The sequence below is a fragment of the Puma concolor genome, chromosome E2, assembly GCF_028749965.1.
Source record: "Puma concolor isolate L17-30 chromosome E2, mPumCon1.1.hap2, whole genome shotgun sequence".
NCBI classification, from domain to species: Eukaryota; Metazoa; Chordata; class Mammalia; order Carnivora; family Felidae; genus Puma; species Puma concolor.
Window position 1 is genome coordinate 60,489,905 of NC_141681.1, and position 24,319 is coordinate 60,514,223.

General features: G+C 46.6%; 1 protein-coding gene and 1 long non-coding RNA gene across 14 annotated transcripts in view; one reads left to right on the forward strand and one right to left on the reverse strand.

The window, feature by feature from the left end:
• The window catches only part of ZNF667 (zinc finger protein 667), a 61,606-nt gene that overhangs the window by 14,362 nt on the left and 22,925 nt on the right, over nucleotides 1–24,319 (forward strand). Inside the window, exon 1 of one of the 5 annotated variants that reach the window (XM_086690796.1) lies at nucleotides 18,502–18,632. The exons of 1 other annotated variant lie outside the window; for it this stretch is intronic. The gene's annotated coding sequence lies outside the window, so the exon portion shown is untranslated. Of the gene's footprint in view, nucleotides 1–18,501; nucleotides 18,633–19,479; nucleotides 19,869–20,146; nucleotides 20,279–24,319 lie in introns of those variants that run through there. 3 more of the 5 variants (XM_086690797.1, XM_086690795.1, XM_086690794.1) reach the window with 3 other exon arrangements.
• Nucleotides 7,441–19,393, reverse strand: LOC147573872 (uncharacterized). Of its 9 annotated transcripts, none has more exons than XR_015245090.1 (4): nucleotides 19,243–19,391; nucleotides 18,722–18,896; nucleotides 16,767–16,886; nucleotides 7,441–7,900 (listed from the first exon to the last, which is right to left on the reverse strand). It is a non-coding gene; the product is annotated as an uncharacterized LOC147573872 (long non-coding RNA). The 9 variants fall into 9 exon arrangements; XR_015245084.1 differs by lacking the exon at nucleotides 7,441–7,900 and adding an exon at nucleotides 9,108–9,260 and having other exon boundaries at nucleotides 18,453–18,896; nucleotides 19,243–19,393; XR_015245086.1 differs by lacking the exon at nucleotides 7,441–7,900 and adding an exon at nucleotides 9,108–9,260 and having other exon boundaries at nucleotides 16,767–16,890; nucleotides 18,453–18,896; nucleotides 19,243–19,393.

The following is a 24,319-nucleotide window of genomic DNA, read 5'->3' on the forward strand; positions in this document are numbered from 1 at the left end:
TATGTTTCTAGGAATTTGTCCATTTCTTCCAGAGTGCCCAATTTGTTGGCATATAATTGCTCATAATATTCTCATATTATTGTTTGTATTTTTGCGGTATTGGTTGTAATCTCTCCTTTTTCATTTTTGATTTTATTTATTTGGGTCCTTTTTCTTTTTGATCAATCTGGCTAGGGGTTTATCAGTTTTGTTCATTCTTTCAAAGAACTAGCTCCTGGCTTCATTGATCTGTTCTTGTTTTTCGATTTCAGTATCATTGATTTCTGCTCTAATCTTTATTATTTCTTTCTTTTTTCCTACTGGTCTGGGCTTTGTTTGTTCTTTTTCCAGCTCCTTTAGGTGTTAAGTTAGGCTGTGTATTTGAGACCTTTTTTCCTTCTTTAGGAAGGCCTGAATTGCATTATACTTCCCTCTTATGACCACCTCCATTGTGTCCCAGAGGTTTTGTTCTGTCGTGTTTTCATTTTCGTTGGTTTCCATGTACTTTTTTTTTTTTAATTTTTTTTTTCAATGTTTATTTGTTTTTGGGACAGAGAGACAGAGCATGAACGGGGGAGGGGCAGAGAGAGAGGGAGACACAGAATCGGAAACAGGCTCCAGGCTCTGAGCCATCAGCCCAGAGGCTGACGCGGGGCTCGAACTCACGGACCGCGAGATCGTGACCTGGCTGAAGTCGGATGCTTAACCGACTGTGCCACCCAGGCGCCCCTTCCATGTACTTTTTAATTTCCTCTTTAATTTCTCGGTTAACCCATTCATTCTTTAGTAGGACGTTCTTTAATCTCCAAGTATTCATGGTCTTTCCAGTTTTTTTTCTTGTGGTTGATTTCGAGTTTCATAGCATTGTGGTCTGAAAATGTGCATGATATGATCTTGATACTTTTGCACTTGTTGAGAGCTTATTTGTGACCTACTATCTGATCTCTTCTGGAGAATGTTCCATGTGCACTTGAGAAGAATGTGTATTCTGCTGCTTTAGGATGAAATGTTCTGAATATATCTGTTCAGTCCATCTGGTCCAGTGTGTCATTCAAAGCCATTGTTTCCTTGTTGATTTTCTGCTTAGATGATATGTCCATTGTTGTAAGTGGGGTGTTGAAGTCCTCTACTATTGTATTATTATCAATGAGTTTCTTTATGTTTGTGGCTAATTGATTTATATATTTGGGTCCTATCACATTGGGGGCATAAATATTTATAATTCTTAGATCTTCTTGGTGGATAGACCCCTTAATTACAATATAATCCCCTTATTCATCTCTTGTTGCAGTCTTTGTTTTAAAATCTAGTTTGTCTGATATAAGTATGGCTACTCCAGCTTTCTTTTGATGACCATTAGAATAATAGATAGTTCTCCATACCGTTACTTTCAATCTGCCGGTTTCTTTAGGTCTAAAATGAGTGTCTTATAAGCAGCATATAGATGGGTCTTGTTTTCACAATGGGTCATTGTGATACCTATGACTTTTGATCAGAGTGTTTATTCCATTCATGTTTAGAGTGAGTACTGAAAGATATGAATTTAGTGCCATTGTGTTGCCTGTTGAGTTGGTGTTTCTGGCAGTGTTCTCTGGTCCTTTCTAGTCTTTGTTGCTTTGTTTTTTGTTTTGTTTTGTTTTGTCTTTTCTCCACTCAAGGGTTCCCCTTAGAATTTATTGCAGAGCTGGTTTAGTGGTCATGAACTCCCTTTAGTTTTTGTCTGGGAAACTCTTTATCCCTCCTTCTATCCTGAATGACAGCCTTGCTGGATAAAGGATTCTTGGCTGCACTTTTTCCAATTCAACACATTGAATATATCCTGCCATTCCTTTCTGGCCTGCCAGTTTTCTGTGGATAGGTCTGCTATGAACCTTGATCTGCTTCCCTTAGAGGTTAAGGACTTTTCTCCTGTGCAGCTTTCATTTTTTCCTTGTCTGTGTATTTTGTGAATTTGACTATAATATGCCTTGGTGATGGTTGGTTTTGTGGAATCTAATGGGAGTTCTCTGTGCTTCTTGAATTTTGATGTCTCTGTCCTTCCCCAGATTAGGAAAGTTTTCTGCTATAATTTGCTCACATAAACTTTCTGCCCCCTTTTCTCTCTTTTTGTCTTCTGGAACTTCTATAATTTGGATGTTATTCCTTTTTAATAAGTGACTGAGTTCTCTAAGTCTTGTATTATGATCTTTTGCCTTTGTTTCCCTCTTTTTTCTGCTTCATTATTTTCCATAATTTTATCTCCTAAATCACTGATTTTATGCTCTACTTCATCCATCCTTGCTGTCGTGATTGCATCTTGGTTATAGCATTTTGAATTTCGTCCTGACTAGATTTTATTTCTTTTCTCTCTGCAGAAAGGGATTCTATGCTTTTTCAACCCCAGTTAGTATTGTTATTATCGTGGTTTTAAATTCTAGTTCAGACATCTTGCTCATATCTGTGTTGATTAAGTCCCTGGCTGTCATTTCTTCCTGTTCTTTCTTTGGGGTGAATTCCTTCATATTGTCATTTTGTTAATTATTTTTTTACATTTTATTTATTTTTGAGAGAGAGAGACAGAACACAAGTGGAGGCAGGGCAGAGAGAGAGGGAGACACAGAATCCAAAGTAGGCTCCAGGCTCTGAGCTGTCAGCACAGAGCCCAATGCGGGGGCTCAAACCCACAGACTGAGATCATGACCTGAGCCGAAGTCGGATGCCCAGCCAACTGAGCCACCCAGGTGTCCCTTGTCATTTTGAAGAAAGAAAAAAATATTAATAAAATAAATAAAAAATTAAAAACAAAACAAAAAATTGAATAAAGGAAGCTAGATCTTAGGTGTGTTTTGAAAGAAGCTTATTGAAAGAAGCTCAATAGGATAGAGGAAAAAGTGAAAGAGAAGAAAAAAAGTTAAGTAAATTTTTAAAATTAAAAAAATTTATATAAGAAAATAGAATAAAATGAAGTAAAGAAAATGAAATAGAATAAAAAATTTGAAAAATAAAAAATAATGTAAGAAAAACAAAAAAATATATAAAAATTTATCTTTCTGTATCCAAGAATGAGGAAGAAAAAAAGAATGGGGGGAAAAAAGAAAAAGGAAAAAAATAATCTAAGCAAAAACAAGCACAGAAAACGAATAAACGAGCCAGCAAACAGAATGAAACTTGAATGACGTTACATCCAGTTTCCCCTAGGACTGAAACTATGAAGGGTTCTGTAGTCCATGCTCTAAGTGGGTGAAGTGACTTTGGTGGTCTTCTAGGGGATGTGCTTGGAGGGCGCAGTTGGGTGGGGCGTTGGTGTAATGGCCCCATTTGGTGGTGGAAAATGGCCCCATTTTCCACTAGGTGGCGCTGCTTAGCTTACTGGGGTGGATCAATGTGATGCATATGCGGCCCCGGGGCAGGGGGGGGGGGGAGAGGTGGAAATGACTTCACCCAACTCCCTAGTCTCCAGCACAGGAACTTGGTTCATTCACCACCCCATGATCAAGCACCCTACCTTTGTCTCAGGCCTCCGTTCACTTCCTGCCTCTACCCTGTCAGTGTCCAAGCTCTGCCTGCTAGGTGGCACCTCCCTCCAGAGTTTTATCTTAGATGGGGTTGTGTTTGAAAACCCCCACAGACCCCTGTGGCTTGGACCCGTGCCAGCCCTCTGGGGGAGGGTCTTACAGATCAATGGCCAGGTGCCAGCTTGCCCCAGAAAATGTTCATGCAATCACATAGCAGCAGAGGTTCAGAGATTAAGTCAAATCGTAACACACAGCTGGCACCAGTTGTCACTGCACTCTGGTGTCTTTGTCCCAATACCAACAAATGCGGCTGCTCTCCAGGGTCCTCTGGGACCTTTGCCTGTGATGAGGCCAGGCTGTATGGCTTCTACCAAATGCACTACAAGTAGGGGAACCATTTCTCCCTGTGTGGCACACAGATCCCTCAGACCCCACTGCCTGCTCCTGGCGATTTGTCCTATTTCCTTGCCAGAGCACTGCCAGGCACTGAAATCTGGAACTTCAGACTCTGTGCTCCACTGTTTATAGAATGCTGGTGGCATCAAAACCCTCTCCTTTCTTCTCCTCAATGGTTTTGGGGAACATATTTCTTGTTCAGTCCCCTCTGAGTATTTTCACTCTTTCTGTCTCTTTCTCTCCAGCTGCTTTCAGGGGAGTGCTTTTCTTGCACAATCCCCAATGCGCCACACTCTCCCCTTTCTCTTTCTCTGTCTTCTCTCTGCAAAAACAGTTTTCTACCCTCCACGGTTTTTCTTTCCCCCATTTCACTTCTCTGCACCGCAGACGGCCACATTCTGTGCCTCAGGTTATGCAGATTGTTGTGTTAATCCTAAAATCAGTTTCCTAGGTGTTCAAAATGGCTTGGTGCTGATCTAGCTGCATTTCAGGGACAAGACAAGCTCAGGGCCTCCATCCTGCTCCACCATCTTAACCCAATCCTGATGGGGTCCTTTTGTTTCTGGTTTCTTGGGCCTTTTCTTTAAAGACCAAAGGGTGTTCCTTTGGATGAGGGAGGATCACACAGCACTTGGGGACAAAGGTACAGCCAAGTGACCTGGCGCTGGAGGCCACGATGGAGAAGATCCCCACAGCCAGAGTGGCCTTGCCCTGGGCGCTGTGGCGACTTGGGAGGAGGGCCACCCAGACACTGCTGGACACCAGCATACTGAAGGTGAGGAACTTGACTTCACCCAAGGTGTCAGGCAGGTTTCTTAACCCAGAAAGCAACAGCAGGGGTCCCAGGATCAAGAAGCCTAGGTAACAGGGCAGAAGGTGGACACAGTAGGAGGCGGCATCAGAGCCCTCATTACACTGGACGGTGATGTGGCCGAGTGAAGACTGAGGGTCCTTGTCCAGGAAGGGGGGAGACATCCCCAGGCCGACCCCAAGAGAACCCCTTGGACGAGGAGCAGAGGAGTGAGCTGTGCAAGGACCCGCTCACCTCTGGACCCTGCTTGTTGACCATGACTACAGTGATGGTCTTGACTGAGATGAGATGGGGGACAGGGCCACCGTGAACCCAGCGGCAGATGTGGTCTGTCGGATGGATGAGGCAGGTGGCAGCAGTGGGGCAGCCGAGGAAGAGCAAGGGGCAGAGGAAGCAGAGCATGGGGGAGACAGGAGGGCATTGCTGAGGGTCCGCTTGTTGGCTTTGACCAGGGGGGTTTCAATGCCTCACAAACACCACCAGGGTCAGAACGGAGAGGGCAGTTAAGGACAGTGTGAGACATGCTAGAGTCAGGCCAGGAAAGTCTCCGTTTTGGGAAGGCAGTGGTCCCCTTTCTTATTTGGATAATGACCCTCGGGCAGAGCCTGCACTGTTTGTGTCTGGAAGGAACAAAAAGATTGTCACTCTCTCCAAGACGGGGCATTGCACATTTGATACGATGCGGATAGCCAGCCCTCTCACCCCCACCACCCAGGTTTGATGGTTTTTCTCTTTTGTAGACTGCTCTTTTTATTCTTTTTTAGAGAGAGAGAAAGAGAAAGCGCAAGTGGGGGTCTGCTTAAGATTCTCTCTCTGTCTAGGGGCGCCTGGGTGGATCATTTCGTTAAGCTCAGGTCATGATCTCACGGTCCGTGAGTTCGAGCCCTGCGTGGGGCTCTGTGCTGACTAGCTCAGAGCCTGGAGTCTGCTTCGGATTCTGTGTCTCCCCCCCTCTCTGCCCCTACCCCACTCATGCTCTGTCTCTCTCTGTTTCTCAATAATAAATAAACCTTAAAAAAAATTTTAAAAATAAATAAACATTAAACAATTTTTAAAAAGATTCTGTCTCCCTCTGCCCCTCCCCGACTTGGACGCATGCTGCCCTCTCTCTCAAATAATGCTTTTTAATATTTTATTTTTATGGATTATTTTTTAAATTTATAATAAAATTGACATTTCTTTGCATCAAGAAGGATGCAGGGTACAACAGTTAGGGAGGAGTGAAAGAAAATATGGATACCAGGGAGAGCATGTAATAAAACCTCTTGAATGCTTGGACACCAATGTAATAGATCCCCTAGATTTCCGAGTACCCTTTGTCTTTTCTCTTTTGTTCAAAGGGTGTCATTTGCAGCAGGACATGCTGTGGTGGTTAAATATCTCATCTCTGAGTTAAAATTCAAATCCCACTAATAATCCTTCTGAGAAAGCTGCTCAATTGGAACGTGCTTCCGTTTCTATGACAACCACCCACACCACTGTGCCTTCGTCCCACGTTTTACCATGCTGGATGGACATACTTTAAAATCAACAATGTATCTCCATTCTTGGTTGGCTTGCCCCATTTATCTGGCACTGAACACAGCTAGGTTAAATAGGAAGAGAGAATATCCTTCCATAGCATTTGTTGAAATACGTTACGTCACTGAGTAATTCAGAAGGCCAGACAGTTGTTTCTGGTGTCTACTTGTACATCTTTCTTTTTAAAAGCTGTGTTTAAATCCAACCCGAAGCATTGAAACACCATAGGTACAGACCTCTATCTTTTGTTTTTATTTTTAATTTTTTAATTTTTTATTTTTTTAATGTTTATTTTTGAGAGAGACAGAGAAACAGAGACAAGTGGGGGAGGGGAAGAGAGAGAGGGAGACACAGAATCCGAAGCAGGCTCCAAGCTCTGAGCTGTCAGCACAGAGCCCCATGCGGGGCTTGAACCCATGAACTGTGAGATCATGACCTGAGCTGAAGTCGGATGCTTAACCGACCGAGCCACCCAGGCGCCCCTTTATTTTTTCATTTTTATTTTCAACATTTTTTTAACTTTATTTTTGAGAGAGAGAGAGCGTGTGAGCACATGTGCACAAGCAGGGGAGAGGCAGAGAGAGAGAGGGACAGAAGATCCAAAGCAGACTCTGCACTGAGAGCAGCAAGCCCTATGCGGGGCTTGAACTCATGAACTGCGAGATCATGACCTGAGCCAAAGTTGGACTCTCAACCAGCTGAGCCACCCAGGTGCCCCAGACGGACCTCTGACTGACAGTCAGTCACACATAAAAGAATGGAAAGTCCAATAAGGCTTTCTTCTGAGAATACTCCGTGCACGATTTCTATTCTCCTCTCCTGGCTGGTACAGGGGGCTGGGACTCACGGCTTCTGAAATCCCCAGGCAAGAATGAAGGCACAATTCCTCGCTACCACAGATTCCTCAAAATGGGAATTTCTTAGAAAAATTCCAGGAGAATCAGAGTTCCTTCTTAAGTGGATGCTACTATTGTGGTTGTTTTTGTTATGGTAGCGATGTATAAATAATGTCTCTGAGACAAGATTTGACTGTCATCCGAGAATCTGAAAGGTTGGTTTGGTACATGATGACCACAGGGTATGAGACCTTAATACAATTTCTGATATTTTACTGTGTGATAAGAAAACTGCCAATGATAACAGGAAATTGAAGACGAGGAGAAGGATGAAGAAGAGGAGGAGGGTAAGAGTCAAGACAATAATACCACGTTAGGACTTAGTCTGTTTTCACCCTTCACATCTATTGCTCAGTCCTTCCCCCAACTTACAAGGAGAAGACTATGGTTTTCTTTATTTTGTAGTTTAGGATAAGGAGGCTCAAAAAGAATTTGACTTTGTATAAATAAGTAAGTCCATGATGCTTGTAATAGGGATGTAATTAAGCATAATGATGGGGGTTTCAGGACTACTCACCTGAGGAATTTTGTAAAGCCCCAGATGTCTTGCCATGGGACTAGAAAGAGCTGAACTTGTTGTTCCAACCACTGCAGCCAGAGGGGGGCTGCCCCAACACCTGTAGTTAGGAGTGCAGCCCTTGTAACCTGAGTGCAGATTCACTACCTTTTGAAGGGCCAGGGACACCTGGAGTCCCAAAGGGAGACACCCAAGGGTGAGATTGGGAAGCAGATTGGCATGTCTGTTGATCTCCTCAATGGCCAGCGCAAAGCATCCAGCCCCTTCAAAGGTTGTCTCCAAAAATCTGAACAGGAACATCAAGAACTAGTCAGGAATCCATTAGAATAATAAATTCAGTATAGTTGCAGGATGCAAAATCAATATACAAAAATCAGTTATTTCTATATGCTAATACTGAACTATCAAAAAGAGAAGTTAAGAAAACCATCCTATTTACAATAGCATCAAAAAGAATAATATATCTAGGAATAAATTTCACCAAGGAGATGAAAGGCCTGTATGCTGAAAACTATAAGACACTGATATAAGACATTGAAGACAGGGACCCCTGGCCAGCTCAGTCAGTGGAGCATGTGACTCTTGATCTTGGGGTTGTAAGTTCAAACCCCACGTTGGGTGTAGAGATTGCTTAAAAATAAAATCTTAAAAAAAAAAGATACAGTTTTATTCTTGGGAATTTCTAGCGCTTTCTGTGTCTTTCAATAGTATTGTTAATACCTTGGTTCTCAATGATGATATAACCTTTTGTCTTTTTATTTTTATTTTTATTTTTTACTCCATAGATTTTTTCTTAAACTTTTATGCTTACTTGGAATCTAATTATGGTTTCCTTTTCACCTTATTGGTCTGATGAGTCTTGGACTAGCATCCATTATATATTTGTGTATTACCCATAAAGATAAATAGCATAGTTGGGAGAACTGACCCTCCACTCTCTTTTGTTCTGATAGCTAAATAAGTGGTCATCTAGCTGTCCAGTGGCCATTTAGCCTTTTGTAAAACTTGCTACTATTCACCTGTGGTTTTTAGTACCCTCTACTTCTCTCTTACCTATAAAAATTCACGGAATATCAGAGTGGATAAATCCACACATACAGCGTACTTACTACAACATTCACACACAGTCCATTGTCCACTCCTGTTTGATTGTACAGTTCTACTCACAGCACAACTTTGCTATCGTTGTGCTGTGAGTGGGACACAACATAACAAAGGTTGCAAGTAACCTTCGTTCATTTTAGGAACTGTCTGAAAGGTCCATCTCTTTGACAGAAATCATTATACAACAGTTTAGAGGTCAAGAGTCTTTGAATTCCTTACCTCAGATGACTGACTTTGTCATCACTTTGTCTCTTCATTCCAAAATCATTGTATCATGCATGATTCCTACTCAATCCTTAGGAAAACTCTGCATTGAAAGTTCCACTTAAACCACCTTCAAATCACAAAAGAAAAGGTCCCAACTTGCCCCCTTCACGCAGAGGCTAGGAGACATCATTGAGGAAGTGCTCTGTCATGCTGGGATTGGAGGGAGCTTGGCTTTATCTCATGGACGGGTCATCTTGCTGATATCTGGGGATGCTATTTGACAGATGTGAGGAGGGTGAACATACATGCAGGTAGGTTGGAGCAGGATTAGTAAACTAGAGAGAGAACGGGAAAATAAAAGCATGCTCCTGCTTAATCAGCAATCATTCAGAGACAGAGTGTGATTGGTCTTCTTCCATTATGTCCAAAATGTCATTTAGAACAACTCTATTTGGTGGAATCAGAACACTAACAAAAGAGTAAAGTAGTGTTTACTGGTCCTATTCCTTTAGGATCATAGGAGATTATTCATGATATTTTAGGGCAGCTTTTCAAAACCCAATAGACATTTTAATTAATTTATTTATTTATATTTATTATTTTAGAGAGAGAGTGTGTGAGTGAGGGTGAACGGCAGAGGGAGAGAGAGAGAATCTTAAGCAGTCTCCGTGCTCAGCATGGAGCCCAACACGGGGCTCGATCCCATGACCCTGGGATCATGACCTGAACCAAAATCAAAAGTGGAACGCTCAACTGATTGAGCCACCCAGGTGTCCCTGGACATTTTTAAATTCAATAAAGGCAGTCCAGAGGCTGAGTTGAGTTTCTGATAGCCTCAGATATCTAGAGAAAGAATTGGAATCCAGGTCCCAGACAAGGAGGGAGCTGGAGTCACCTTTTTTGGTCCCCAGGAGCCAGGGAAACCAGAAGAGGACAGACCTTTGCAGTCACTTCCTCAGTCCCCCAAATTAGTGACGAGGCCTCAGGCTGTCAGAATCTCAGGTACAGACTTTTTCAAAGATGATTATCATTGCCTTTTGTGATATTTACAAGTAATTTCGCAACACTGAGAAAATGTTTATTATTCATTGTGACATAGAGATCATGAACTGTTAGTACTGTAAAGCTCATTTGTTGGATGATTATATAAATTTGTATTTCTCGGGCACCTGGGTGGCTCAGTCAGTTAAGCGTCTGTCTCTTGATTTTGGCTCAGGTCATAATCTCAAGGTTTGTAAGTCCAAGCCCTGCATCAGGCTTTGTGCTGACAGCACAGAGCCTGCTTGGGATTCTCTTCTTTCTTTCTGCCCTTCCCCTGCTCATGCACTCTCTCTCAAAATAAATAAATAAATTTAAAAAAATTGTTTTGTATTTCTCAGAGGAGTATACTCTTGTAGACACAATGCAAAGTCACATTGTCCCAATTACTCAGCAAGAACATCTTTAAAAAAAATTTTTTTTTAACGTTTATTTATTTTTGAGAGAGACAGAGACAGAGACAGTGCAAACAGGAGGGGCAGAGAGAGGGGAAGACACAGAATCTGAATAGGCTCCAGGCTCTGAGCTGTCAGCACAGAGCCCAACGCGGGGCTCAAATCCACAAAGCGTGAGATCATGACCTGAGCCGAAGTCAGACGCTTAACCAACTGAGCCACCCAGGCACCCCAGGGCAAGAATGTCTTTGAGGAAGACAATGATATGACAAAACCGAGCAAGGAAATGGGGTGTTTCCATGGGTAGAGGACTGCTCTGAGGACCAGGCACAGGGACAGGCACTACACACATTATGTCATTTCTCCTTAATCTTTATAAACAATACTGTATGATCTCATATGAGAGTGAACCAAACAGAAACAAGCAATGAGACTGTTTCGCCCAATGTCACATCACTGGAGGGTGGGGGTGTTGAGGAAAGCATTCCTCATGACTCTGATGCATCACAAAGGGTTTCAGAGGGCTAAGGGCTTGTTACAGGGGCTGGCTCAGTGGGAGGAGGGTCCCACTCTTGAGCTCAGGGTCATGAGTTCGAGCCCCATGTTGGGTATAGAGATTACTTAAATAAAACTTAAAAAAAAAAAAGGTTTATCACAGGCCTAGCACAGGAATTACCATGGAGGATCCTTAAAACTGACTTTACAAATGAGGTGTGCCCACTCCAAAATCCCCTTCTGCCCACCTCTGTGAAGTCCCACAATCCCCCGGGTCACCTTCTCTCTGGAATCTCATACATTGATTTTTCAAAATCTTCCCATGTTGATGCATTGTCAACAATTGTCTGTAGGGCAGAGCATGACAGCACTTTCCAGCATTAAGGCTATGAGCTCATTTAGTCTTTAAAACTTAATGTGTATTAACTTGTTTACCTTATCCCATCCCAGTGAGGAAGATGTTATCGTTACCCATAGTTTGTGAATGAAAAATCACAGGCAGGGGCGCCTAGGTGGCTCAGTCGGTTAAGCGTCCGACTTCAGCTCAGGTCACGATCTCGCGGTCCGTGAGTTCGAGCCCCGCGTCGGGCTCTGGGCTGATGGCTCAGAGCCTGGAGCCTGCTTCCGATTCTGTGTCTCCCTCTCTCTCTGCCCCTCCCCCATTCATGCTGTGTCTCTCTCTGTCTCAAAAATAAATAAACGTTAAAAAAAAATTTTTTTTTTAAAGAAAAAAAGAAAAAAAAGAAAAGAAAAATCACAGGCATTGTCCTTGCTAATTGCTAGAGCCACTATATCAACAAGTCAGACGTGGGATTTGAACGCAGTCTACAGACAAAGCCTGCGTTCCTGACCAATGTGCTACCGCCTGACCCCTAACAGGTAAGCCTTGGTCCCTTATACAGACCCTAGCATGTAGACAGTCACCAAAAAAGTGTTGAGTGAATATATAAGCACAGATTGGCCCCAATCCCAGTAGACAATTTGGGATGACAGTCAGCAGATGTGATTTCCCATTGCAAACACAGGCAGGCTCCTCCGTTCCCCTTCATCATAGTGTGTGGGGTGCACCTCTAGAGAACCCAAACTACTCCTAGCTCGTAGGACTCTTCCACGGTTCGAATACATGTTTGCCACAATCTCAGTTCATCCACCATGGTGTGCTCACTTCCAGAACACTAGGTGCATGTTACTCAGAGCGGCATCACTGACCTATGAGGTGTTGGATGCACATTTAAAAAAAAAAATTTTTTTTAAATTTATACCCAAATGAGTTAGCATATAGTGCAACAATGATTTCAGGAGTAGATTCCTTAGTGTCCCTTAACCATTTAGCCCATCCCCCCTCCCACAACCCCTCCAGCAACCCTCTGTTTGTTCTCCATATTTAGGAGTCTCTTATGTTTTGTCCCCCTCCTGGTTTTTATATTATTTTTATATTATTTATGTTCATCTCTTTTGTCTCTTAAAGTCCTCATATGAGTGAAGTCATAGGATATTTGCCTTTCTCTGACTAATTTCACTTAGCTTAATACCCTCATGTTCCATCCACATAGTTGCAAATGGCAAGATTTCACTCTTTTTGATTGCCAAGTAATACTCCATTGTATATATATACACCACATCTTCTTTATCCATTCATCCGTCGATGAACATTTGGGCTCATTCCATACTTTGGCTGTTGTCGATAGTGCTGCTATAAACATGGGGGTGCATGTGTCCCTTCGAAACAGCACACCTGTATCCCTTGGATAAGTACCTAGTAGTGCAATTGCTGGGTTGTAGGACAGTTCTATTTTTAGCTTTTTGAGGAACCTCCATACTGTTTTCCAGAGTGGCTGCACCAGTTTGCATTCCCACTAACAATGCAAAAGAGATCCTCTTTGTCCGCATCCTTGCCAACATCTGTTTTGCGTGAGTTGTTAATGTTAGCCATTCTGACAGGTGTGAGGTGGTATCTCACTGTGGTTTTGATTTGTATTTCCCTGATGATGAGTGATGTTGAACATTTTTTCATGTGTCTGTTAGCCATCTGGATGTCTTCTTTGGAGAAGTGTCTATTCATGTCTTTTGCCAATTTCTTCACTGGATTATTTGTTTTTTGGGTGTTGAGTTTGATAAGTTCTTTATAGATTTTTGGATATTGACCCTTTATCTGATATGTTGTTTGCGAGTATCTTCTCCCATTCTGTCGGTTGCCTTTTAGTTTTGTTGATTGTTTCCTTCGGTGTGCAGAAGCTTTTTATTTTAATGAGGTCCCAGTAGTTCATTTTTGCTTTTGTCTCCCTTGCCTCCGAAGACGTGTTGAGTAAGAAGTTGCTGCAGCCTGGATGCACATTTTAATGTGTGGGAAGCACACTCTTGCAATTATTTTGGAAAAGTGATCCTTAATTAGTACCGTCTATATGGATGTCATCAAATTTGCATTTTCCAAATTTAGGTAGGAGGCAGAGTCATGAGTAAGACGTAGCAGACAATCATGGAAGTTGACCAGGAGTCGTGTTTCGTAAGAGGGCATGGGAAATGTTGGTGCAGGCATGCCTAGCCCCCTGTCATCTCGTCCCCTTCTCCTGTGCCCCTCTTCCCGATTCACTTAGCAGAGTTCTGCAAGGTGGTCTCCAGGTAGAGTGAATGAGGGAATAGTTTTTGATGAGCGTAAGGTCAAAGATGGCCACCATAACAACATCAGCAGGCCTGTCAAAGTGAAGCCCGAGAGCCCCTTGCTCAGGTGGGCTGAAGGCAGGCGCAGAGCCCACAAGACAACACAGCAGAGCCTCAAGGGGCATCCTCCAGGAGCTGCCCCTCATCCCACAGAGCAGGTGAGGCATCCTTTCTCAAGGAGGCTGGTGCTTCCTTCAGCCTTGAGGAAGCTTCTGAAAGCAAAACTGGAGTGGCTGCTGTGAAGAGTCACACTTGTGTGTGACTTGTGAAGAGTCACACCACACAGTGTGTCTTTCTCTTGGGTCCTTGCTGTAGTCATCGGCTTTGAAGAACCAGATGACTGATGCTCCTGTTTGTTTATTTTGAGAGAGAGAGAAAGAGCTCAAGCAGGGAAGTGGGGGGGGGGGGGGATATCCCAAGCAGGCTCTGTGCTGCTACTGCACAGCCCAATGCAGGGTCGATCTCACAAACCATAGATCATGATCTGAGCCAAACTGAAGACTTAGACGCTTAACTGACTGAGCCCCCCTGACGCTCTCCTAGAGGTTTTAATTAAGGGTGGAGTGTCTGTTCCCATAGCCATGAGCTTTGAGTGAAGCATAAAACCCCAAGAAAATGGCTGAACTTAGGGCATCTATGTATTTGGGAGAGCCCCGAAACCCCAAGGACATTAAAACGTGCCGCAGGCCTGTGACCTCCACCTTCTTCCTGGGTAGACCCAAGAAGAAAATAGAAACAGAGATGGCAGCTGCTTACCAGATTAACACACAAGAGGTTATGCCAGTATATTTAAAAGAGAAAAGGCACGAATGGTTAAGGGGATTGGCTAAATTAGAGTATATTGCAAAATGTAGAACTGTGAACCCATTGAAAAGTTTTGTGGAACAGAAGTTTATATATGTAAAGCAGGGCTGTGAGCCTCCTCACTGCTCAGATTCTGGCAGGGTAACTTCAGGAGAGAGCTGTCATGTCCATTGTGGGATGTTTAGCAGTACCCCTGGCCTCCACCCACTAGAGGCTGTAGAATAGAACCCCTCCTCAAACTGTGTCAAGCAAAAATATCTTCATATGTTGCCTTGTGGCCCCTGAGGTTTAGAACCACTGGTGTATCTATACATCTGTATATCCACTTTGGCTCCTGAGCGCCAACCACAAGCCAGGAGTCAGTCTAGGACTAGTAATGTGATGTAATGTGCTAGTAATGCATCACACACATGAAAATGGCAATGGTGAATAAGAAGTCAGTTATTCAACGATGCGCAACAAGATGCAAACTGCCCATTATTCCTGCCATCAGGAAAACAGTACCGCAAATACCATCTATGCTTGTTCATTCTCTCCAGAATCCATTTCATCCCTCTGGATGAAAAGGGTGCTATTGTTGAATCTCTCCTTTGGGGAGCCTGGGGAAATGGGCCATCTCTTTCAAGTTCCAGAGAGAGGGTCTCATGCTTCCTGAATACTCAGTTGTCTGCTTGCATGTTCTAGTAACATCTGAGGATGACACTGAATGATGGGTTTCCTGGGCTATGAGCGCAGTTCCTCTCCCCGTGCTTTGCCCCACAGACAGTGGGTTGGAAGAAGGGGTGTCATGCCTCCTTTGCCACCTGCTGACTTGCCCTGCACTCCCCAGAGCTGCTGCTGTTGCAGTTTTAACCACTTTCTCCAATAACTGTGGCTCCTTCCCTGGGGCTGCCTTCGTGGGAGCAGCTGGGAAGTCACCCTGATTGCTCCAGCAGGGCTAGGCTTGGGTGAAGCCCAGGTCTGTGCCTGGCATTTCGTTTCTGTAGGAGGGAGTCCAACTGGAGGAACTGAACCATCAGTGATTAAGGGACCCAAAGCTCTTAAATGGTTCCAATCACTTTTGCTTCTGCTAAGTCATTACACTTAGAGGAAAGGTAATTTATTGTCAGATAGAATTGTGGTAAATGGGTAAGTGTGACTTCCCACTATTTAGCCTTATTAATGTGGTCTGGGTTTACCATTGGGAAGAGTGATAACTGCTTATTATTTTTTTTTTTCCAACGTTTATTTATTTTTGGGACAGAGAGAGACAGAGCATGAACGGGGGAGGGGCAGAGAGAGAGGGAGACACAGAATCGGAAACAGGCTCCAGGCTCTGAGCCATCAGCCCAGAGCCTGACGCGGGGCTCAAACTCACGGACCGCGAGATCGTGACCTGGCTGAAGTCAGACGCTTAACCGACTGCACCACCCAGGCGCCCCAATAACTGCTTATTTTATTTAAATGTTTATTTATTTATTTTTGAGAAAGAGCGAGAGAGCGAGTAGGGGAGGAGCAGAGAGAGAGGGAGACAGAATCCCAAGAAAGTTTTGTGCTATCAGTGCAGAGCCGGATGTGGGGCTTGAACTCACGAACCGTGAGATCATGACCTGACCTGAAACCAGGAGTTGGAGGCTTAACCAACTGAGCCACCCAGATAACTGGTTATTTTAGAAAAGTGGGGGTAATGTAAGTTATCAAGATAAATATTGAAAATAATTGATTTTTTTAAAAAAGCTTATTTATTTTGAGAGAGACAGTGGGGGAGGGTCAGAGAGAGAGACGGAGAGAGAATCCCAGGCAGGCTCCTCACTGTCAGCGCAGAGCCCCATGTGGGGCTCGGTCTCACAAACTGTAAGATCCTGACCCGAGCTGAACTCAAGAGTCCGACACTTAACCAACACCTGAGCCACCGACACTTGAGCCACCCAGGCGCCCCGAAAATAACTGATATTCTATATAGATGGCCACTGTTAACAACTTGGGTCTGTTTCTTCTCAGTTCTGCTTTCCTGAGCAAGTTTATATTGAAGGATGTTCGTGTAGGCCAAAAGGTGGAGCCTGGCTGGGCTGCCATGATTTCTCCTGACTTCCGGGGATCTGACCAAGGATTAATAGCCTTCCCAGGGAAACCTTTGGGACAGCCTATCTCAGCCTTTATTTCTTCAAAATTTTCCTATTCAGGGTGAGGAACAGAATCTTTTTTAAATGACCATATATTCGGTTAGGTTACAAAGAATGCATCAGTATGTCCAAAAATTGAAATTACAAGTGTCATTTATGCTCACAATGCAAGAAATGAAGAGATTTAAAGGAGAACATGAAAACCTAAATAAAGGATGCTTACAACAGGAAATTATAAAACATTTCCATTAAACAACTCTAGGGTAAAAAGGAAAACATGAATGAAAATTATGAAATTTGTACAATTTCAAAACAAAGTTAAAAATGAACATCAAAATTATAGGGGCACCTGGGTGGCTTAATCAGTTGAGGATCCGATTCTTGATTTCCGCTCAGGTCATGGTGTCAGGGTCGTGGGATTGAGACCCTCATCAGACTCCCAGTACAGAGACTGCTTGAGATATTCTCTCTCTCTAAAAAACAAAAACCCACATTATCTAAATTGCATGAAATTCTTTCAAACCATCTTATGTGATGACATAATGGATAAACTATCAGAATATTCTTTTTTTTTTTTTTTTTAATTTTTTTTTTCAACGTTTATTTATTTTTGGGACAGAGAGAGACAGAGCATGAACGGGGGAGGGGCAGAGAGAGAGGGAGACACAGAATCGGAAACAGGCTCCAGGCTCCGAGCCATCAGCCCAGAGCCCGACGCGGGGCTCGAACTCACGGACCGCAAGATCGTGACCTGGCTGAAGTTGGACGCTTAACCGACTGCGCCACCCAGGCGCCCCCAGAATATTCTTAAATTACAGTGTGTTATATGAATGTTGTACTCTACTTCTATTTGCTTATTTACTGTAAGGGTCGTTTATTTTACTGTGATCTCCATGACTTTGGAGACCACCTCTATTTTGTTATGATTCTATCATTTTACATCCACTTGGCAAAATACTTGGTACGTAATAGAAACTAAAATATTGGATAAATAAAAGAATAAGTGAAATGAAATGGACAAAAATGGCTTAAGATAAAGCTCTGGAATATCATTGTGACTTTGTGTCAGAAATCTCTGGTTTGAACCTTGGCTCCCAAATTTTCACTTGTCAAGAAACAGTGTTAATGTCTTCGAGCCTCAGTTCTTTCTGTATGCCTAAACTAGCAGTATTCATTTATCCATGCATTCATTCCTGAATTCAGTTAGCAGCCTCTTGGCCAGTGGATGCCCACCCCACAGTGAATTCCGTAGGGAAAGCACCTTCCCAGACAGCAGGTGCTAGCTTCCCGGTGTCAGCAGAGGTACCGCCAGCACCACCAGGTACTGACGAAATCTCCCAGTTCAAGAAGCAGCTTGCTCCAGGGGAAAAAAACCCGAAGGGGTGCAAAGAGCAGGGGTTTTGGAGTCAGCAAGACCCGGGTTCAAAAACACGCTCTGATCTTTACTAGCTGTGTGACCTTGGGTGAGTTAACCTGACCTCCCTGTGCCTCCGTTTATGCACGTGGAGACCAGAGAGCTCAGTAGAAACAACAGTAGGGTTAAAAGGATTAAATAAAACTTTAAGTGGAAATGACACTTGTGACCTGGGGCAGCAATGTGCCAGCTGCTAGCAGTGGTGGTAGTGAAAGTCCTAATACCCGTTAGCTGCTATTTTGATGATCACCACCACCTTGTCACACAACTGGGAATGCAGAAACTAGTGCCTCACACATTTATTCTTAGTACCTAGTCCCAGAGGGCACCACCACAAACCCAGGGTTTCCCCCACACGTGGTGCGATGTAGTGCTGTGTAGTAAGAAACAGGTATTTGTTCTTCGCCCCTTCCGGGCCTGGAGCTCCCCAACCCTAGGAATTTCCTAAGTGCTGAGAGGGAAGGCTCTCTTTTGTTATGTTAATGAACAGGAAATCGAGGGAAACTCCTTTGGTGGGGCTGGTTGCCAGGGGAACCAAGCCAGCGGGCGAGGGTTAGAACTTTTAATCCCACCCCCTGACCTCGGTGCCAGGGAGAGGGGCTGGAAATTGAGTTCCATCACCATTGGCCAATGGTTTCATCCAGGGTGCCTTTGCGGTGTAGCCTCTTCCGAAAAAGGACGCGGTTCAGAGCGCTTCCGGGTCGGTGAACGCGTGGAGGCGCTGGAAGAGTGGAAGCTTCACCCTGTGCACCTCTTCCAGGGCCATTTCTGGGTTACGTCCTTTTGTAACGCTGGTGACTGGTAAGTAAGACGCCTCTCCCAGGTCTGTGATCCGCCCTTGGCATATTAAGCCCTCGGAGGAGGGTCCCCAGAAACTCTGACCTACAGACCTGGAACTGGGGTCCGGGGGGGGGGGGGGGAGGGTGGGCGCCGTCCTGGGGGCTGAGCCGTCGCCAGCGAGATAGGGTCAGAATTAGGGTGGATCGTAGCACACGCCAGTGGGGTCATTGTTCGACGGCGGGGAGAGTCCACACTGCGACTGCAGTCAGGATTGTACACACACGCCTATAAAAACGCAAAAACAGAGTCTCCACAAAATTTGTCACCGTGGTGTCACGCACACAAACATACGCTTGCACAAACGGTGGTTTCTGTGCACACACCCATTCGGTTTCTGTGGTTCCCTACACACACACACACACACACACTCATCCAGAGTCAGACGGTAATTTAAGGTTCTGTAGGCTCACCTCTGCCGTGGTGCCAAAGCAGCCAGAGACGACACACCTGCGGGCACGAGCATACACACTCAACCCCGGTGTTTCCCCCTCACACACGCAAAACACAATCACAAACACAGGGCCTCAGAAGATACAATGGCACAAAATGGGCCTCACGGACTCAGACGTACCGTCACAACCCGGGACTCACGCCCAGGTACCAGGGGCGGGTCCACACCGCACACCTCTCAGAATCCGGAGGACGAGGCGGTCACCTCACATGCCGCCACTGCGCGCGCGGCCGCTCGACGCCCCTCTCCGCGCGCCGCCGCGTCCCCACGCGTCGCAGGGGCTCCCGGGAAATGTAGGCTGCGGGCCAGAGAGGCGCAGCGCAAGGGACTCTGGGGAACCTTCGTTGTACGTTGGCGCGAACGAGATTCTACTTCTGGCCTGAGCACCGTCCCTGGGCCCCTCTCCCCGGTCTTTTCGACTCCGGGCCGGACAGATCTCGATACGCACAGACCGGGAGGTCTGCCCCACGTTGTGGGCCTGACCCCGCTGCGCCCCGGAGGCTCCTGGGGGCTGCGGACTGAGTTCGCAGTGCGCACGCGCAACCGCGGGGGAGCCCGGCTCCCAGTACCGCCGAGCGCCGCAGTGCAAGCCCATGCGCGGGAACCTGCGGGTGTGCTAGCGGGTGAGGGAGGCCAACTGCGGAGGCTGGGTTTGGTTCCCTGGCTCGCAGAAAGCCCCTCGCGCCTCAGGGCATCCACATGATTTAACAGGAGAACCGTGGCCCCGGGAGCTCCAGGTACACTGTGTACGTGCGCGCGGCTCTACTGCTGCGTGGGTTGTGCGGGGGCGGGGCTCGGCCTGGCGCGCGCTTCGGTGCAAGGGTTGCGGGGGCGTGCTTGCGTAAGTGTCTGTTGCATGTGAGGGGGCGGGCCTCAGGCTCAGCGTGTGGGGAGTCCCCTCGCCCCCGCCCGAGGAGAGTGAGCGCGTGCACGCCGCGTGGCTTTGTTTAGGGGCGGGGCCCGGCGCGCTCGGGGCGGTCCGGGGGCGGGGCGGTGGCCTGCTACGTGTTGTGCGTGTGAGGGGGCGGGGCCGGCGGTTGCGCCTGGGGTCTCCGAGGGGAGTGCGCAGGCGCGGAGAGGCACTGGGGGCGCGGGGTGCCGCGCAGTTGTCGCAGTGGTCTCCGCCGGGACCCGATCCGGGAGGACTGAGTTGAATGTGAGCGTGTGTCTGTAAGACTGTGGGGTTGTGTGTCTGCGTGCGGTCGTGAGGGAGCGCGGGGGGCGCGGGCCGGGGGTTGCGCGGGTCATGACTCAGTGTGGATTCCTGACGAGGCCTCGCGGGGTCGTGAGGGGTCGTGGGCCTGGGGCGGCGCAGGGTCGTGACGCAGTGTGGGTTCTGGCGGGGCTGCGCGGGTCGTGAGGGGACGCGGGGTCCTGAGGTGGGGTGAGGCTGCGGGTCCGGAGCGGCGCGGGGTCGGTCGCGGGCCCGGGGCAGCGCGCGCCAGTGGCAGCGCTGAGGGGAGCACCGGGTCTGGGACGTGAGGAGGTCGGCGTTCTGCGTCTTGTGTGTATGTGTGTGTGTGAGAGAGAGAGAGACAGACCGACCGTGGGCAGGTGGGCGCGCGTCCGAGGACCGCCGTGCGCGGTGGTCGTTTGTAAGACAGGAAAGATGTTTGGACAGTCGGGAGTGGGTATGTGGGTGCGTGGGTGCTGCTCCGAGGCCTCGTGCTGGTGGGGCGCGTTGGTGTGCGCCCCAGACCGACGGGGTCGTTTCTCGCCGACGGCTGTGCGACTTGGGCCGGTGAGAGTGCGTGTGCCGTCGTCTCCCCCTTCCCTGTGCAGGCGTCCCTGTGGGAGGGTTCCCCGCGGTCACGCAGGGGAGACACCCCGCCCGCGGCTTGGCGCCGCTTAAGTGAGCGCCGTGTCGTGGCAGAGGTAGGGGTGCGGTGGTGAACGCTGCCGTTTGCATTTCCGAGCTTGGGGGTGCGCGGTCGGCCTTTCCCAGCTGAGGGGCGCTGCCCCCCGTAGCCGAGCCTGCGAGCCTGCCTTCGTGTGTATTTGAAGTGGGGGGCAGAGCCCTGCTGGCCTCTGGGACCGGTCTCCTCTGCAGCAGCCCTGGGGCTCCAGGTTCCATCGCTCACTAGTCGTGCGACCCCTGGAGAGGTCACTCCGCTGCCCCTCAGTTTCATCTCTAAAACACGGACGGTTCATAATGCCGGGCTTGGGGTGAGCCTGGAGTAGAAGGGTGCCTGGCCCAAGTAAGCCGCAGTGGGCGATAATTGCTTAATGATTAGCGTAGTCACCCCAGGGGTCTCACACCCGGAAAAAATCCGAGGGAGGAAAATCCGAAGTTGAGCCTCGGAGTAGAGGTTTCAGGCCCACCTAGAAAGTAACCTTGAAGGCCAGGTTGGAGCTTAGGTCCGGAGTTTTCATAGTCGGGTCTTGGGAGCCCAGCAGCAGGGTGTGTGAGGGGAGACCAGCGGCTCAGGGTCTTCCAGGATGGACGTGTCCCTGGGGAGCTTGTGGGGTGAATAACCTGGGTCGGAGGTGGCAGAGCCTGAGGGGAAGGATTTGCTGATAACACAGGGGTCTGGAGATTTTTTTCCGTGTCTGCCCAGGCGTCTTCCTTCTTTGAGTTGTGGATTCTTCGAGCCAGATAATTTTTGTGTGTGTGGGGGGGGGGGTGCTGCCCTGCCCTACCTTCTGTAGGATGTTTAGCATTATCTCTGGCCTCTACCCATCAGATGGCCGTAGCAGAGCCCCCCCCCCTTTCCCCCACGTGTGAAAGCAAAAACCTTTCCCTACGTTGCGGGGTGTCCCCTGGAGGGCAGGATCGTCAGAGCTGTGATGAAGGCACACCATGGACTCCCTCAAGGTGTGCAGATAGGAAAGAGGGCGAGGGGCTGGAGGAAAGAAGACATAAGGATGATGTTCTCTACCCGAGAAGAGAATGTGTCTGCGGCCTGCCCGAGTCACTCACTCCGTAGTCCAGCGGCTGCCATGGGTCAGGCGCTGTGCTAGTTAACGGACAAGACAGGTTACTCTCCATCTGGGACTGGCATTCAGGAGGAAGACGGTTCAATTTATGACAAGCAGTGGCAAGCGTTTTGTTGGGTAAAGCAGGGTGATGGGATTAGGGACTAAGCACAGGATCAATACCCAGGCTTCCCGTGGGCATCTCATTCGGTTCCAAAGCCAGTAGTGGCCACCATCAGTGACTTGGTGGTATCCTTTGGTTGGGGAATCCAAGAGTTTGGCTTTGAGGTCATCATAGGCTTTTCTTCTTCAACACTGAGGTGTGGGTTTCTACCGGAGAGGTCAGACCTTCAGCCCCACCCCAAGGCTCATAGAGACTGGGGTAATGGTTCTAAACTATGGCTTCCCATTAGCATCTCCTTTTTTTTTTTTTTCTATTTATTTATTTATTTATTTATTTATTTATTTATTTATTTATTTATTTTTATTTATATATGAAATTTATTGTCAAATTGGTTTCCAGCATCTCCTTTAAAAAGAAATGCCCAGGGGGCAACTGGGTGGCTCAGTTGGTTGAACCGCCTGACTTCAGCTCAGGTCATGATCTCACGGTTCATGGGTTCGAGCCCTGCATCAGGTTCTGTGCTGACAGCTCAGAGCCTGGAGCCTGCTTCCATTCTGTGTCTCCCTCTCTCTCTGCTCCTCCCCTGCTTGCACTCTGTCTCTCTGAAAAATAAATAAACATTAAAAAAATTTTTTTTTTAATTTTTTTTTTTAACGTTTATTTATTTTTGAGACAGAGAGAGACAGAGCATGAACGGGGGAGGGTCAGAGAGAGAGGGAGACACAGAATCTGAAACAAGCTCCAGGCTCTGAGCAGTCAGCACAGAGCCTGACGCGGGGCTCGAACTCACGGAGTGTGAGATCGTGACCTGAGCCGAAGTCGGCCGCTTAACCGACTGAGCCACCCAGGCACCCCAAAATTTTTTTTTAAAATAAAAAGAAGTAAAAAAATAAAATAAAATAAAATAAAATAAAATAAAATAAAAAGAAGTGCCCAGACTTGGTTCTCAGAGATTCTGATTTAATTAGTCTGCCGTTGGGCACAGCCATCAATATTTATTAAAAAGCTCCTGAGACATTTTAATGTGCAAACAAGGTTGAGAGCTGTAGCTCCGAGAGCTTACTTGGGTAATAAGGTAAGTTAATTTGGTAGAGGAAGAGGAGGAGACATGAGTGACAAGTGCTTTCAATATTTTATCCAAGACAGTCTTGACAGCTGTGCTTTCCTGCATTAGGGACGTTCCTAGCCCCGTCCTACAAGTGAGGAAATCTGTTCCTGTACGAAGCCCATATTTTCTGGTACAGTTAGACTAGGGTCCTTAAGGAAAGTATCTTGTTATCTTGGCCTCTGGGACTGGCAGGATCAGAGTAGGGGTGATCGTCATAAATATTTGATAGCTGGTACAGCAAAAGCTGACTTTGAAGGGAAGCAATGAGGTTGCTCATTAAGTGCCTGGTTCTCAGGTACATTAGGACCTGCCCCCAGTTCAGTGCTCAGCACAGCCCCCCAGGATCACAGAGATGTTGGGGCTGAGAGGAAGAACCCTAGTTGTCTGCTCCTGAGGAGAGGCATGGCCGCTGCCCAGTATGTCTTTGAAACTTGTTCCCATCCTGGTTTTTGCCAACCTCACTTTAGGATCAAGTAGTTAGCTTTGTATTGGGGCGCCTGGGTGGCTCAGTTGGTTGTCTGACTCAGGTCATGGTCTCATGATTCGTGGTTTTCAAGCCCCACATCAGGCTCTGTGCTGTCAGCTCAGAGCCTGGAACCTACTTCTGATTCTGTATCTCCATCTCTCTCTGCTCCTCTGCTGCTTGCACTTTGGGTCTCACAAAAAAGGAATAAATGTTAAAAAAAAAAGTTAGCTTGGTATTAAATTTAAATTGCCAAGCCCTTTCCACACTACGTTTGAGTCTCAGAGGACAGGCTAGGTGTACTGTTCTCCCCTGAGGTAGTGTGGGATTTACACGATTTTATTTGTGTTGCTTTGAAGAGGTAGTTATATGTGCATGAAACATGATGCCAAAGTGCAGATGGGGTGGGGGGATGGTGAATTTTTGAGTTTTCTTTTCCCATGCCTAGTAACTTAGGTCCTCTCTTCAGAGACGGTCACTGCTGCCAATGTCATGATTATTTTTCCAGAACATGTCTGCCTTTTCAAACATATATATTATGTTTTCAATATTTCATTTTCTCTAAGTGGTTTTTCTGTTCCTTTTT